At 44.3% G+C, this 15830-nt stretch overlaps 2 non-coding genes across 2 annotated transcripts; both read left to right on the forward strand.

Moving 5' to 3' along the window:
* Positions 1–5485: 5485 nt before the first annotated feature.
* Trnap-cgg lies at positions 5486–5557 on the forward strand. Its single transcript has one exon. It is a non-coding gene; the product is annotated as a tRNA-Pro (tRNA).
* Positions 5558–11067: 5510 nt separating this feature from the next.
* Trnap-agg lies at positions 11068–11139 on the forward strand. The gene has a single exon. It is a non-coding gene; the product is annotated as a tRNA-Pro (tRNA).
* Positions 11140–15830: the final 4691 nt, after the last annotated feature.

Consider the following 15830-nt stretch of genomic DNA (forward strand, 5'->3'; position numbering starts at 1 on the left):
TGTCAACCGGGAGGCCAGCACAAACCGTGACCATTCCAGCTCTTCGTCATGACACGGTGTTGCAGAGAGCAGGGTAAAATACAGCTACACGGATCACCGAAGCAAACGACTGCTATCTTAGATCTTGTCTTGTGATTGCACCTTTATCTTATTCGTTTTGCTGGAGAGACGCAAACGACGGGCATAACAAAATCGCTTGCACATTCCGCATATCTCACAAAAGCATTTACCCTGTCACCTTGCGAAAAGCGCGAAACACGGAGTCCGCACCATCCTAAGCTTCCCGTTTTTTACCTGCTTTAGAGCAGTTTGTCCCTGCTAGTAGATATGCCTACTGAAACTGAAACAGGGCAGTGCCAGAGAGAAAGAGACAAAGTTGGGAAAGCTTGATCGCTCTCCAATTTCTCAACTCTCAAGTGATTGTACCATAATAAATGCACCAACGCGTCTTCCAAAATAAAGAGAGCACTACGTTCACAACATAAAAAAATGGTCTCAGTACACGCATCTGTGGGCAGGTAGGAAACCTTGCCCTAATTTATTCACGCCGCATGATTGGCGCAACAAACTCGTTGCAGGACCGAATCATCTACTCGAGCGGTGTGCGTCGCTATGCAAACGCAGTCCAACACGAAGCATAAAAAACGGCAGATTTAAGACAACAATCCGGAGTCCATTATTCAATTAAAACAACGTAATTTTGTTGAAAACGCCCGCTGCTTCTTACTCACGGTATGTGTCGGGATACTTCCACAGTTTGAAACGGAACGAAGGAAGATTTACTTTTAAAAACGCTCGCTGCGTCCTCCCGGACCAGCTGGACCGGATCAGCTGACGACGACGGGACTGTACCCGTTGAACCTCCACCACGCAACAAACAATTTGCGCTCCGTGTTAAAAGCGTGGTTCAAACAGACCCGGAATACAAAGCACCGCACCACACACGACAAATGTTTCAGCTCTTTTTCGCATCGCCGGGTTGCACCAAACAGAACGAGATCGCCGAAGTCAACGCCGCGCTGTCGTGAACCTTGGCTGGTTGCGAACTCGTGGACCCTGTGACTCCCTTCGCTTTCAAAGCACACACGACGATTACGAATGCTACTTTCCGTCTTCCAGGAACATACAGGGGCACTTCTCCGGTCACGTCTTCACTATGTGCTCGCAAACTCCGAGGCTCTATGCGAAGCTTCTCGCGTCCCGTCAAACCAAAGCAGTAGCGGCGCCATGCGGACTTGCCAGATTTTCTCCGGTCAAACAAAAACAACGAAAGCCAACCGGCGCTTGCTTCCAGCGTACATCGGCGTTGCGCTTGCGCCGTGGCCAGATCGCTTGCAGTTGAAGGTTGAAGCAAAAACGAAACCAACTGCAATGTCACGTGTTCACATCGAGGACACGCTTTTTATATCCGTTTTAACTGTTTGGAACGAATAATTAGACCCATAACTTTATTTTTGGTGTCTAAGAAACTGTTATCAGGACCCCTAAACTAAATACAAACATGGGGGACACGAGGGAAGCCGCATTGCCATCGACCTGAAGATGGCGGCGAGCACGGTAAGCGCGGATTTCGCTGATTTCGCCAACGTCCTGCGACATGGCGCAATTGCTTTTGGTGCATATCTGTCTCCGAGACATGTTTCTTTCCGCGGCATTTGTCTCGACGGTCCTTTCTAAGTGTGTCCCCAAGCATTCCGGTGCTTCGATAGCCGGCAATGCCGCGGTTGTCGCCGGGGGCGATGCGTGTTATCGAGGTCGGCTACACGGTTATGCGTGTATGACCGAACCAAAACACGTTTTTTACAACCTCGCATGATTTTTGAACGAATTATCCGTTACTCATCGTGTAAATTCATGGTAATTTGTGTAAATAGCGTGTTTTTCACCCCAAATATTCGCCAAATACACGGGACTTGCTAACAGTGTAGACGTGCCCGGGCCTTCAAGCAACCAATTACCGCCATCGTGGGTGGATGGAAAATCATCCTAACTGGCCGCCACACTTACAACGTTGGACAGATGTCTGCACTTAGCTTTTCCGTTTTTTTTTCCTGTTTTCTTGTTGTTTTATTTATTTTATTTTTTTTTTGGGGGGGGGGGTGAGGGGGGGGGGGGAAGGGGGGGAGGGTGAAGGGGGGGTGGCATTGGCACAGAAAAATTTGGAGTTTATCGAATAAATTCTAACTGGCCAAACTTTTACCGGCAGGTGTTTTTCGGAGTTCTTCGGATTTATCCGAAAACACGAAAACCTAGTCGTGGCTTTCGTCATGCGATAGCATCGATGAAATGTGCCGTTTTCACGGTAGAATTGACGGAGGCTCCGAGGTCGTATTTGGCTAAGCACTCACCTCGTAGCCTCCGTACCCCGCAGAAAAGCGCGCTTGACCAGGCAGCCTGGCGTAATTTGAAACAAAATTATTAAATTTAAAAGTAGGCTTAACTTGAAAGAAAAAAAATATCGTTTTCCCTTTTAAGATTTCTAATGAGGAGCATGGAGTCGCTGCAAGCACAAGCAGCTACGGCTCTGGCAAATTGAATCAAGAAGATGATGCGATATGTTCGCTCGGCAACGTTTACTGGACGCACAACTAAAATCGGTCCGCGCAGGTAGTTTTTAGCGTACGCTATACTATTGCGTATTGCGTACATAAGAGCCAGCAACGCTAGACTAAACTGTCTATTTACTTGGACAGTCGTCCTTTTCACCAGACATGACTTTTACACAGGTTCGCTATGGAACGGTGTTAGAACCAACGCATCGTGGGCGTGCTCGTGAACCTGCTTCCTTGGGATTTCTCATGCGATCATCATATCTCTTGACAGATGGCAGCAGTGGCGTCGTAAGCGCTTCACCCATATTTCGCATTTGTACGGTGTATTTCGCTTTGGATTTCATGGGCGTGTCGAAGCGATAGGTCACGCAGGTGGCGTGTTTGAAAACAATAGCCGCGGTGTCGGAAGAGACTCGTATATGGGACTGTGGCACGGCAAATTTGGAACTCCTCTCGGGGACACGCCTGGTGTTGATCTGGGGGCTATGTTGCACGTTTTGGACTCCCAGGAGATTAGGGAGAAGGAAGTGACGTAGGTCTGAATGAACGTATCTTAGCAGCACCACGCAACGCGTCATCAGCGACTACACCAATCAACATCCAAAGAGCGTTGTTGACATCACTTCCTTCTCCCTAGTCTCCTGGGAGTCCAAAACGTGCAACATAACCCCCCAGGCCGTGCAGAACGTTGACCAACCAAATGCAACACACTCTGTCTTACACTGGCTATGTACATGCAGGTACACAAGCCAAGGGGCTGTAAGTTTTCAAATGCGATAGCATTTATGCGCATTCCTTCGTCTTTTTATGTCTGTGGCTCGGTTTGTAACCAACAAAGCAGGCGGCACGCATCCCCTTTGTACCGCGTGTCCCAAATAGCGGCCAGGGTGGTTAAATCGACCTCGAAATTCGGTTTCTTAACCTAGCGCACTATGATTTTGTGCAACGTTGCCCACAGATGGTGCATTGATTTTGTAAAATTTGCAGAGCGAGCTTACTCGAGAAAAAAAGTAAAGAAAGCAAAAGGTTTAACTCCTGTGCAAGCGCAGCGAGGCCACCGATCTTTAAACAATAGGGCGCCCTAATGATTGAAGAACGGTGGCTTGCGGTTAGGTTGCGAATGCCAGGGGCTGCGAACGCGAATATCCGCGGGTTGGGGCACACATATTTTCCGAGTCGGCCCATAAACGTCTGCGACTGCAAAATATAAAGTGAAGGTACTATGAAGTGCATCATTGAATGTTTTCCGGAAGCAAAATACTTTCTTACGAAAGAATGCCAATCGGGAAGATCATTGTTCTTTACGCCAAGCTTGCCAGAGATAGCTTTAAAGAGTTCTTTCCAAAAAACAACAAAAAAAAAACAACGACTGTCTCTATTCAAAGTATGCAATGCAGGTGCATCAAACGTCCCGAGAAAGCGTGTTCTTGTGTGGCATGGAAAGATAAAAAAACGTTATTTGGGGGAAAAAATAAACAAAAGAAAAAAACAGAATGTACAAGCCACAAAAAACGTAGAAGTCTCCCTCACCAAGTGTCGTGTATGTCCGTTTCCGTTTTTTCTCGACAGCCGGCAAGTTGCTGCTAAGCATGTGGCTGAGAGCACGCCGTTGCGGGTTCGTGTTTAAAACTGAAACCGGTAGGAGATGTCATTTTTAAATGCTGTGGTATTTTCCTACTGGTGTGCTGGCGTCTTACGTACATACGAGTACTTCGCAGCTGTGAATGACCACAGTTCCTCATCGATTTTTTAATTGCTTGACTTAAATAAAGTGACACAATATTATTCGCACGTGCTTTATTCATTGCCGTGTTTAGGAAATATACGTCCCCTTGAAATGAGTGTAAAAAACTGAAACAATAAAAATATTAAAATTTCTCTCCTCTTTCAGCGCATCTTCTAGGCAATGTTGCAGACTCCCAGGACAATCCCGTAACTGCGAACATCTTTCCAGCGACGCGAACTTACCTCCGGAAGGTTGATCGCTTATATTCAGGGTTCCGTATTTTCGGATAAATCCGGCAAACTCCGAAAAACACCCGCCGGAAAAATGTTGTCCATTCAGATTTATCCGATAAACTCCGAATTTTGATGTACCAATGCCAAAAAAAGAACGGTATTTAAAAATAAAGTTGGGACAGCGCACAGGGTTAGTGGAGTTTAAAAAAAATGTCACCCCAATTTTCTATAAAATCTCAGACCACTGAAAAAAAATCATGCTGCTTATCCCGTCAAAGGTATATTAGGACAAATCACGACAAAGTTGTAAGTGAAGGGACGACGCTGTCATCATGGGGGTCACGTGATCGCCTTCAACTTACCTCTCGAATATACGTCTTACACAGTGTACGCAACACCTTACTAGTAACGGCGTTACCGGTAACCACTTATTTTCGTAACGCAGTAAATTAGGCTTTACTTTTTCAAACGAAGTTTTAACGAACCACTTCTTTCCAAAACTTCAAAAAATTACGCTAATTTGTTTTGTGGTTTTGGGCGTCAGGGCTTGTGAATTCTTGCACTTGTCCCACATGCCTTCACTTCTTTTCTTAATTTGGCGTTTATGCATATTTGAAGCGCCAAAACAGTAAAACGATTAATTTATCAATAAAAAGTTACTCAAAAGTAACACGCGTTCCTTTTATTTTGAGGTAACGTATGTGGGTGAGGCGTTCCTTTTACATATGCAATCAACGAATAACGTATTTCGTAGCTCGTTTTCGGTTACGCCGACAACACTGGTCTGAAGTCCTGAGTCAGCTAACAGGTTAACCGCCCGTAAATTGCAGCCAAAAGTTGAGACTGTGCTAGATGCGTCACGTTATCGATTTTAAAATGCTCACCAGATGCTACCCACGTAAAAACGAAAACATTGTAAAAGATGACATTACCTTTTTCCTCGATGACGATCTGGTTGCGCGTACTCATTGTCTGGCTCGTTGGTCTAGGGGTATGATTCTCGCTTCGGGTGCGAGAGGTCCCGGGTTCAAATCCCGGACGAGCCCAATATTTTACTTTTTTCACTTTCTAATCATTTCTTTTTTTTTTTTTGGAGGGGGGGGGGGGTTGGCAGCTGTCTTGATACAGCAAGCGGAATAAGCAGGTTGAACATCGGAAATAGATTATCTTAGACCTGCGCCTTGAATTAACGATCAGGCCGCATGTCGAATCGTACCACCATTAAATTTGATCATTGTCTGCCAATATTACAAAACTTATTTTAGATCTACAAACCAAATGACCAAACTCTGCATCGTGAAAAACGTGTCACGTCATAAATTGTAGGCTATTTATTTAGAAACTTACCATAGAAAATAAAGTGAAGCCCGACAGGTAGGGTTATTTTAAGATGATGATGAACTTACCATAGAAAAATAATCGCCGTGGTAAAAAAAAAAAGAAGCACTCAATAAAAACAACGTTATTGGGCAGTCGAGTTGGAAACACGTGTTTTGTCCTGTTTTGCCCGCTTCTAGGGTTTCAGAATGTCCAGAAACAGACACTGTTACTTTTTGTTCCTCCTGCCCCAGTCCCAGGTTGAATACCTCATGGTAAACTTCAACCAAGTCGCATGCGCACCGACTTTATTTGGCATTATTTTACTCCTTGGTTCCGACGTGGTGGCACCATCCCTTAGCTGGCTAGTAGGTCTGGAAGACGACAAAATGTTAGTGAGTAAAGCCGCTTTCTTTTTTTTTTTTGCTTGTCTAAAGTTAAATTTAATTCTAGGGACCCGGGTTTGTCCCGGGTACCGAAATACTCACTACGTACCTCTTTGTGAGCGAAGCAAGATGAGCTACAAGGAGAGCAGTTCGACGGCGCTTGGTGACCGGGTTTCTCACCGGGCAGCGGTGAGAAACCCGGTCATCGTAGTCCAACACCTCCTAGATAAGAAAGCACTTACCGCCGAATTCAGAAACCTTACTCAAACTACACTCAAACTGAAGGGCCCCCCCACTTCCTCGAAGAAGGCGCGAGGGCCGGCGCTGGCCAATCGCGAGGACGGATCCGCCGTCGCGATTGGCCAGCGCCGGCCCTCGCGCCTTCCTCAAGGAAGTGGAGGGGCCCTTCAGTTTGAGTGTAGTTTGAGTAAGGTTTCTGAATTCGGCGGCAAGTGCTTTCCTGCGCCACTAAAAGAGGCCACCGTAGTCCAGAGATTGGAAAGGACCAAGGCGTTCCGCTAAGAGTCGTGTTCTCACTCATTCCAACCGAACGCTCACGCAGAACTCGTCTCCAATCTGTGGCCATTGGTGGCCTCTTTTAGTGACGCAGGAAAATACGTAGGTTTTTTTATCTAGCAGGTGTAGCAGCGACTATTGCCTTAAGACAATGGTAAGCTGAAGGGTTTGCTCTCCTACTTAAGAAACTTGATACTATAGCAAGTTAGATCCACCTTGGGCGCAAAGCTGCGCCTGCGTGTCTACAATTGGTGTTGGCTCGACTTCTCTTTTGCGTTACAAATATGGTGGCTACAGTAGATCTTACGCCGCAATACGAGCCGGAAAAATCAGCGCCTGGAAATATAAACCATAAACTTTCACCGAATATGCCCTGCGGTAGAGCACTTTATCTGGTGAAGTTTTAAGCCATAGCTCCCTTTCTGTTATTTATGAGACCAACAAACTTGCCATGATCATTGGTGAACGGGTTCGCAGACGACCAAATCAGCGATGCCTGTAACGCGTGGCGCCATCTCTTTATAGCCGCAGCGATCAAATGGAGCACTGTCGTCTGCTCGCGGCGTCTTTTGGGAGATGGCGCCATGAGTTAAAAGCAGCGCATAGGTTGACCTGAACAGGGTACGAGCAACTCGACGATTGTCCGACTGCGAATTCACGTGGTTCATGGACGTCATGTCGTGACGGATTTTCGCTGGTTGTTTGTGGGCCCATGGGTCGTTTGTGGACATGTTTTGCGATTTTAGAAGGACATGAAAACGCTGGAATATTTTACGGAATGAATAAAATAGTACGTTGTATTGTCCATTGTTTTGGTTGCGATACGGAAAGTATGTTTAAGCGCACAAATTAATTCATATAGCCATTTTGGTCTCTCCGGCAACATCGACGCAGTGCCATCCGTCACATAGCCATCACGTAAACAATTTTCAATCACGAAGCAGCGAAGCGGTCTCTGCCAGCAATAGGCAATAGTAGTGTGTATACTTGCGTCGACAGCTACGCCGTTGCGACTACAAATGCCTCGAGCGTGTGAGTGAGATATCGCGGAATTTTGTCCAAGAAGTTGTGTTTTCTTGCTGCTTTCAGTTGACAAAGTCATTTCTCTATTTGACAAAACATCTTCCTACTTTCTCCATTTATCAGAATCTCGTTTAGAAGCTACGAATTTCTTGTTTGAGGGGGACACAGACACCCTACCCTTTCTCCCGGTCTTGAGAGCCTTCCACCCTGAATTGATTGCACGGCGCCTTTAACTTTCAAATGTTTAAACCACCAACATTCGTCGTGGCACATCTTGGGTTTGTCGACGAGTTTGTGTGTGTGCAACAGGGCCGTACCCAGAAACAAATTTCGGGGGGGGGGGGGGGGGGGGTTTCGGGGTACAACGGCGGACATTTTGAAAGTGTCTATTGTCTTGTTTTCGCCTATAAATCATGTGCATCGGTGGCATATAATGGAGAGTTACAGCAAACCGGAGAACCGGTCCCGGTTTGGTACCCGGTGGCCGACCGGCGCCACTGCGCGTGCGCAGAGGTGAAGATTAAAATCGGCTGGCTGCCTGTGCACCGACCAGGGCCGTACCCAGAAAAAAATTTCGGGGGGGGGGGGGGGGGTCAGAACCCCCTAACCACCCCCACCCCCCCTCGTTACGGCCCTGGTGTGCAATACAGCCTCAGTTCGTCGGGGGCTATGAATAAATGCTTGACATCTGCTTTTTGTACGTCATTTGACCTGCCTAGCCTTTTTCTGTTTTACTTACAAGGTGCCTCCCCAGACTTTTGCCGCTAAGAAAACATATATCTTGTTATCTTCGAGATGTTGCATTATTATTGCGTTGACTATGAGCGCAATCTAAACTTCGGAACGAAAAACCCGGCACCACAACGTCCTCCATGCAGTTCCTTGACTTTTTCGCTGCGTTTCACGAACCGCTGTTCCATGCGCCTGTCTCTGCTAGCGAGATGATAAAGAATATAAAAATCAGTTTTTTCGTCTCCATTTTCGGTAAAGCGAGATAGAAAAAATGAAAGACGTTTACAAATATCTGTAACGCGAAATTAGAGCGCAGCACTTGAGGAGGAGGAGGGGAGGTTACGGAGGGGAGGATATGTCCCTCCTACTCCTCTTTGTCTTCCTCCTCCCTCTCCTCCTTTAATTTTCCCACTAAATTTAGGGGGAAAATTACGTCGCATGACTTGGTGTCACGTCACCCATGAACAAATTCAGTTTCTGCGCTAGATTTAGCGGCCAGATTCAGTTTCTCCGCTAGATTTAGCGGCTATTCCCCGCTAAATTTAGCGGGGAATTGAATTTGTGTTGAGGTCACGTGTTGTAAATTTTTTCGCAATTAAAAAGGAAAAGTGAATTTCTCCACTAAATTTAGCGGGAAATTGAATTGATGTTGAGGTCACGTAGCGAGGAATTGAATTGGTGTTCTGGTCACGTGACGTCAATTTACCCGCTAAATCTAGATCAGAAACAAAATTTCCCCGCTAAATTTAGCGGGGAATCGAATTAGTGTTGAGGTCACATGACGTCAACTTTCCCGCTAAATTTAGCGAGCCAGTTACGCCGACGGCGACGCCGATGCCGCGAAACCCGGAAACAAACGCCTCAGAGCTGCGCTCTAGAAAGTACGGGAATATCTATTGGTGGGTTCTTAGAGAATCCGTTAGCATTACCTTCAGGAACGGCCACACACGTCTTCCTTTTAGAAACGCTAACAGCAACGTTACTAGAACCGCTCAGTTGGGAAACTGCCATGGAGACTGCTCTGAAAAAGTGGCCCCAATCTGTCCTCCAGAACCGAGCTAATGGCGAACACAACGCCGCCATTTCTCCCGCAGCGGCCACTCGAGGAACTGCACGTTAGTTCCATTTTGGCTTAATCGGCCATTTTGGAGCCGAAACAGATACAGTGGAAGAGGTTACGGGGGTGCCACCCCCCGTCTCCCCAGCGGACGCGCCGCGTGTTACTACCGTAGTTAAAATGCACCTAGGTCGGGACGCGCTACCTGAAAGCACCGCTGAGGCATGGTTGTATAAAAACAATATTAATCGTTCCGCAAAACCTTGCAAACTAAAGATTTTCAAAACATCACGCGCCCTTCATTTTGTATTTAACTCCAATAAATTTCATACAAAGAGAGTATTTTCTGTTTGTTTTTACGCAAAAACAGGCTTTCTAAAAGCTCAAGGTGACCAGAGTAGAGACAAATGATAAAGAGTGGCGCTGTTGTCGTATTTAGCTCGGTCTCGGTGGACGCCAGCGGCCCAGGTTTTGACGGCGAGTTTCCCAACTGAGTGTTCTAGTAACGTTGGCTAACAGTGACCCCGTAACGAGGCCAAAAATAGAAAGCAAAAAATAGGGGAAGCAAAGAGGAAGCCAGAAGAGGAAAGTGCAGGGGTCAGCGTTTGAGTTTCCCAAAGGTGGACGTGTGTGGTGTTTCTAAGAGTCATGCTAACGCATTCCCTAAGAATTCACCAATGGATCTTCCTCTATTCTTTTTCTTCATTGCTAGGTTTTTTGTGAGTGCCAGCTAAGAGGAGGATACAGTTTCGAATGATAGAAAGCATGGGCTTCTCCTCATATTCGTATCGTCGGGAAACTACTTTTCTTTATCAAAGGCAGCAAAACAACAAGCTTCCGACGAGTTTTATAAATAAAAGGACGACATTGTCATCATGCGGCTCATATGATCGCCTTCAACTTATCTCTCGGATATATGTATGACGTAGTATTGACGGTAACTCTCTACTAGTAACGGCGTTACTTGTAGCGACTTCCGGACTTCTCCCACATAACTTTAAAATGCTTTTTTTTATTTTTTTTAAGATATGGCGCTTATGCATACCCGAAACGTCAAAACAGTAAAACGTTTAATTTAAAAATTAATAGGGACTCGAACGTAACGCGCACTACTTTTTGTCGGTAGCGGTAACGCGTTCCCTTTATTTTGAGGTAACGTAGGTCGGTAAGGTGTTTCTTTTAAATATGCAATTACGAATAACGTATTTCGTCGCTCGTTTTTAATTACGCCTACAACACTGGCCTGAAGTCCTGAGTATGCCATCAGGTGCCTGCCCGTAAATTACGGCTTTATAGAGCAGAACTTCATGTAACTGCGTATATTTTGCTGAACGACTTCTACATGATACGGATATTCTTTAATCTATCTCATAAATGAGGGAACCAAAAGCTGATACTGCGCTAGATACGTCACGTTATCAAAGCTATCTACCATTTACTAACAAGGAAAAAAGAAAAAAAGTAATGCAAGAGATGGCGTATCTTTTTATCTCGATGACGATCTGGTTGCTGCTCTTCTCTGTGTGGCTCGTTGGTCTAGGGGTATGATTCTCGCTTAGGGTGCGAGAGGTCCCGGGTTCAAATCCCGGACGAGCCCGATTTTTTATTTATTTTATTTTTAAATCTTATTTCTTTTAGGGGAAACAAAGAGGGGGGGGGGGGGGTTGGCAGCTGTCTTGATGCAGCAAGTGGAATGAGCAAGTGGAACATCGGAAATATAATATCTTAAGATCTGCGCCTTGAACTAACGATCTAGCCAGATGCCGAATCGTAACATCATGCAGTGTTATCTGTGTCGGCAAAAATTATAGAGCTTGTTTTACATCTACAAATTAAATGACCGAACTCTTCATCCTGAAAAATGTGTCACGTCTTGGGTTTTAGGCTATTTACCAAAAACGTACCATAAAACTTCACTGTAGTGAAAACCAACACTCAATAAAAACAACGTTATAGGCAGTCGAGTTGGTTAGACGCGTTGTGTTTTGTCCTTTTTTGCCCCCGTTACGGGTATGTATGTCCAGAAACAGACACTTTCATTTTTTTGTTCTTCCTGCTCCAGTCTCGGGTTGATTACCTCATGGTAAACTTCCACCAACTGGCATGCGCACCGATTTTATTCGGCATTAAATGACTCCTCGGTTCCGACGTGGTGTGACGATCCCTTAGGTGGCTAGTAGCTCTGGAAGATGACGAAGTGTTATAAATGAAGACGCTTTTTTTGCCAAAATTTGATTCTAGGGGCCCGGGCTCTCCCGGGTGCCGAAAAACTCGCAACGTAGCTCTATGTGAGCGAAGCAAGATGAGCTCCAAGGAGACCAGTTGGCGGCACTTGGTGTACGGTGGCTTGATGACCGGGTTTCTCAACGGGCAGCGGTGAGAAGCCCGGTCACCGTAGTCCAACACCTCCTAGATAAGAAAGCCTAAGGTATCCAACACCTCCTTGATAAGAAACCCTAAGGTGTCCAACACCTTCCAGATAAAAAAGTCTAAGGTATCCAACACCTCCTAGATAAGAAACCCTAAGGTATTCAACACCTTCTAGATAAGAAAGTCTGAGGTATCCAACACCTCCTAGATAAGAAACCCTAAGGTATCCAACACCTCCTAGATAAGAAAGCCTAAGGTATCCAACGCCTCCTAGATAAGAAACCCTAAAATATTCAACACCTCCTAGATAAGAAACCCTAAGGTATCCAACACCTCCTAGATAAGAAAGCCTAAGGTATCCAACACCTCCTAGATAAGAAAGTCTAAGGAATCCAACACCTCCTAGATAAGAAACCCTAAAATATCCAACACCTTCTAGATAAGAAACCCTAAGGTATCCAACACCTTCTAGACAAGGAAGTCTGAGGTATCCAACACCTCCTAGATAAGAAACCCTAAGGTATCCAACACCTCCTAGATAAGAAAGCCTAAGGTATCCAACACCTCCTAGATAAGAAACCCTAAAATATTCAACACCTCCTAGATAAGAAACCCTAAGGTATCCAACACCTCCTAGATAAGAAAGCCTAAGGTATCCAACACCTCCTAGATAAGAAAGTCTAAGGAATCCAACACCTCCTAGATAAGAAACCCTAAAATATCCAACACCTTCTAGATAAGAAACCCTAAGGTATCCAACACCTTCTAGATAAGAAAGCCTAAGGTATCCAACACTTCCTAGATAAGAAACCCTAAGATATTCAACACTTCCTAGATAAGAAACCCTAAGGTATCCAACACCTCCTAGATAAGAAAGCCTAAGGTATCCAACACCTCCTAGATAAGAAAGTCTAAGGAATCCAACACCTCCTAGATAAGAAACCCTAAAATATCCAACACCTTCTATATAAGAAACCCTAAGGTATCCAACACCTTCTAGATAAGGAAGTCTGAGGTATCCAACACCTCCTAGATTAGAAACCCTAAGGTATCCAACACCTCCTAGATAAGAAAGCCTAAGGTATCCAACACCTCCTAGATAAGAAACCCTAAAATATTCAACACCTCCTAGATAAGAAACCCTAAGGTATCCAACACCTCCTAGATAAGAAAGCCTAAGGTATCCAACACCTCCTAGATAAGAAAGTCTAAGGAATCCAACACCTCCTAGATAAGAAACCCTAAAATATCCAACACCTTCTAGATAAGAAACCCAAAGGTATCCAACACCTTCTATATAAGAAAGCCTAAGGTATCCAACACTTCCTAGATAAGAAACCCTAAGGTATTCAACACTTCCTAGATAAGAAACCCTAAGGTATCCAACACCTCCTAGATAAGAAAGCCTAAGGTATCCAACACCTCCTAGATAAGAAACCCTAAAATATTCAACACCTCCTAGATAAGAAAGCCTAAGGTATCCAACACCTCCTAGATAAGAAAGTCTAAGGAATCGAACACCTCCTAGATAAGAAACCCTAAAATATCCAACACCTAGATAAGAAACCCTAAGGTATCCAACACCTTCTAGATAAGGAAGTCTGAGGTATCCAACACCTCCTAGATAAGAAACCCTAAGGTATCCAACACCTCCTAGATAAGAAAGCCTAAGGTATCCAACACCTCCTAGATAAGAAACCCTAAAATATTCAACACCTCCTAGATAAGAAACCCTAAGGTATCCAACACCTCCTAGATAAGAAAGCCTAAGGTATCCAACACCTCCTAGATAAGAAAGTCTAAGGAATCCAACACCTCCTAGATAAGAAACCCTAAAATATCCAACACCTTCTAGATAAGAAACCCTAAGGTATCCAACACCTTCTAGATAAGAAAGCCTAAGGTATCCAACACTTCCTAGATAAGAAACCCTAAGATATTCAACACTTCCTAGATAAGAAACCCTAAGGTATCCAACACCTCCTAGATAAGAAAACCTAAGGTATCCAACACCTCCTAGATAAGAAACCCTAAAATATTCAACACCTCCTAGATAAAAAACCCTAAGGTATCCAACACCTCCTAGATAAGAAAGCCTAAGGTATCCAACACCTCCTAGATAAGAAACCCTAAAATATTCAACACCTCCTAGATAAGAAACCCTAAGGTATCCAACACCTCCTAGATAAGAAAGCCTAAGGTATCCAACACCTCCTAGATAAGAAAGTCTAAGGAATCCAACACCTCCTAGATAAGAAGCCCTAAAATATCCAACACCTTCTAGATAAGAAACCCTAAGGTATCCAACACCTTCTATATAAGAAAGCCTAAGGTATCCAACACTTCCTAGATAAGAAACCCTAAGGTATTCAACACTTCCTAGATAAGAAACCCTAAGGTATCCAACACCTCCTAGATAAGAAAGCCTAAGGTATCCAACACCTCCTAGATAAGAAACCCTAAAATATTCAACACCTCCTAGATAAGAAACCCTAAGGTATCCAACACCTCCTAGATAAGAAAGCCTAAGGTATCCAACACCTCCTAGATAAGAAAGTCTAAGGAATCCAACACCTCCTAGATAAGAAACCCTAAAATATCCAACACCTTCTAGATAAGAAACCCTAAGGTATCCAACACCTTCTAGATAAGGAAGTCTGAGGTATCCAACACCTCCTAGATAAGAAACCCTAAGGTATCCAACACCTCCTAGATAAGAAAGCCTAAGGTATCCAACACCTCCTAGATAAGAAACCCTAAAATATTCAACACCTCCTAGATAAGAAACCCTAAGGTATCCAACACCTCCTAGATAAGAAAGCCTAAGGTATCCAACACCTCCTAGATAAGAAAGTCTAAGGAATCCAACACCTCCTAGATAAGAAACCCTAAAATATCCAACACCTTCTAGATAAGAAACCCTAAGGTATCCAACACCTTCTATATAAGAAAGCCTAAGGTATCCAACACTTCCTAGATAAGAAACCCTAAGGTATTCAACACTTCCTAGATAAGAAACCCTAAGGTATCCAACACCTCCTAGATAAGAAAGCCTAAGGTATCCAACACCTCCTAGATAAGAAACCCTAAAATATTCAACACCTCCTAGATAAGAAAGCCTAAGGTATCCAACACCTCCTAGATAAGAAAGTCTAAGGAATCCAACACCTCCTAGATAAGAAACCCTAAAATATCCAACACCTTCTAGATAAGAAACCCTAAGGTGTCCAACACCTTCTAGATAAGGAAGTCTGAGGTATCCAACACCTCCTAGATAAGAAACCCTAAGGAATCCAACACCTCCTAGATAAGAAACCCTAAAATATCCAACACCTTCTAGATAAGAAACCCTAAAATATTCAACACCTCCTAGATAAGAAACCCTAAGGTATCCAACACCTCCTAGATAAGAAAGCCTAAGGTATCCAACACCTCCTAGATAAGAAAGTCTAAGGAATCCAACACCTCCTAGATAAGAAACCCTAAAATATCCAACACCTTCTAGATAAGAAACCCTAAGGTATCCAACACCTTCTATATAAGAAAGCCTAAGGTATCCAACACTTCCTAGATAAGAAACCCTAAGGTATTCAACACTTCCTAGATAAGAAACCCTAAGGTATCCAACACCTCCTAGATAAGAAACCCTAAGGTATCCAACACCTCCTAGATAAGAAAGCCTAAGGTATCCAACACCTCCTAGATAAGAAACCCTAAAATATTCAACACCTCCTAGATAAGAAACCCTAAGGTATCCAACACCTCCTAGATAAGAAAGCCTAATGTATCCAACACCTCCTAGATAAGAAAGTCTAAGGAATCCAACACCTCCTAGATAAGAAACCCTAAAATATCCAACACCTTCTAGATAAGAAACCCTAAGGTATCCAACACCTTCTATATAAGAAATCCTAAGGT

The sequence above is a fragment of the Ixodes scapularis genome, unplaced genomic scaffold, assembly GCF_016920785.2.
Source record: "Ixodes scapularis isolate PalLabHiFi unplaced genomic scaffold, ASM1692078v2 PGA_scaffold8__174_contigs__length_109621045, whole genome shotgun sequence".
In the NCBI taxonomy this organism is placed as follows: Eukaryota; Metazoa; Arthropoda; class Arachnida; order Ixodida; family Ixodidae; genus Ixodes; species Ixodes scapularis.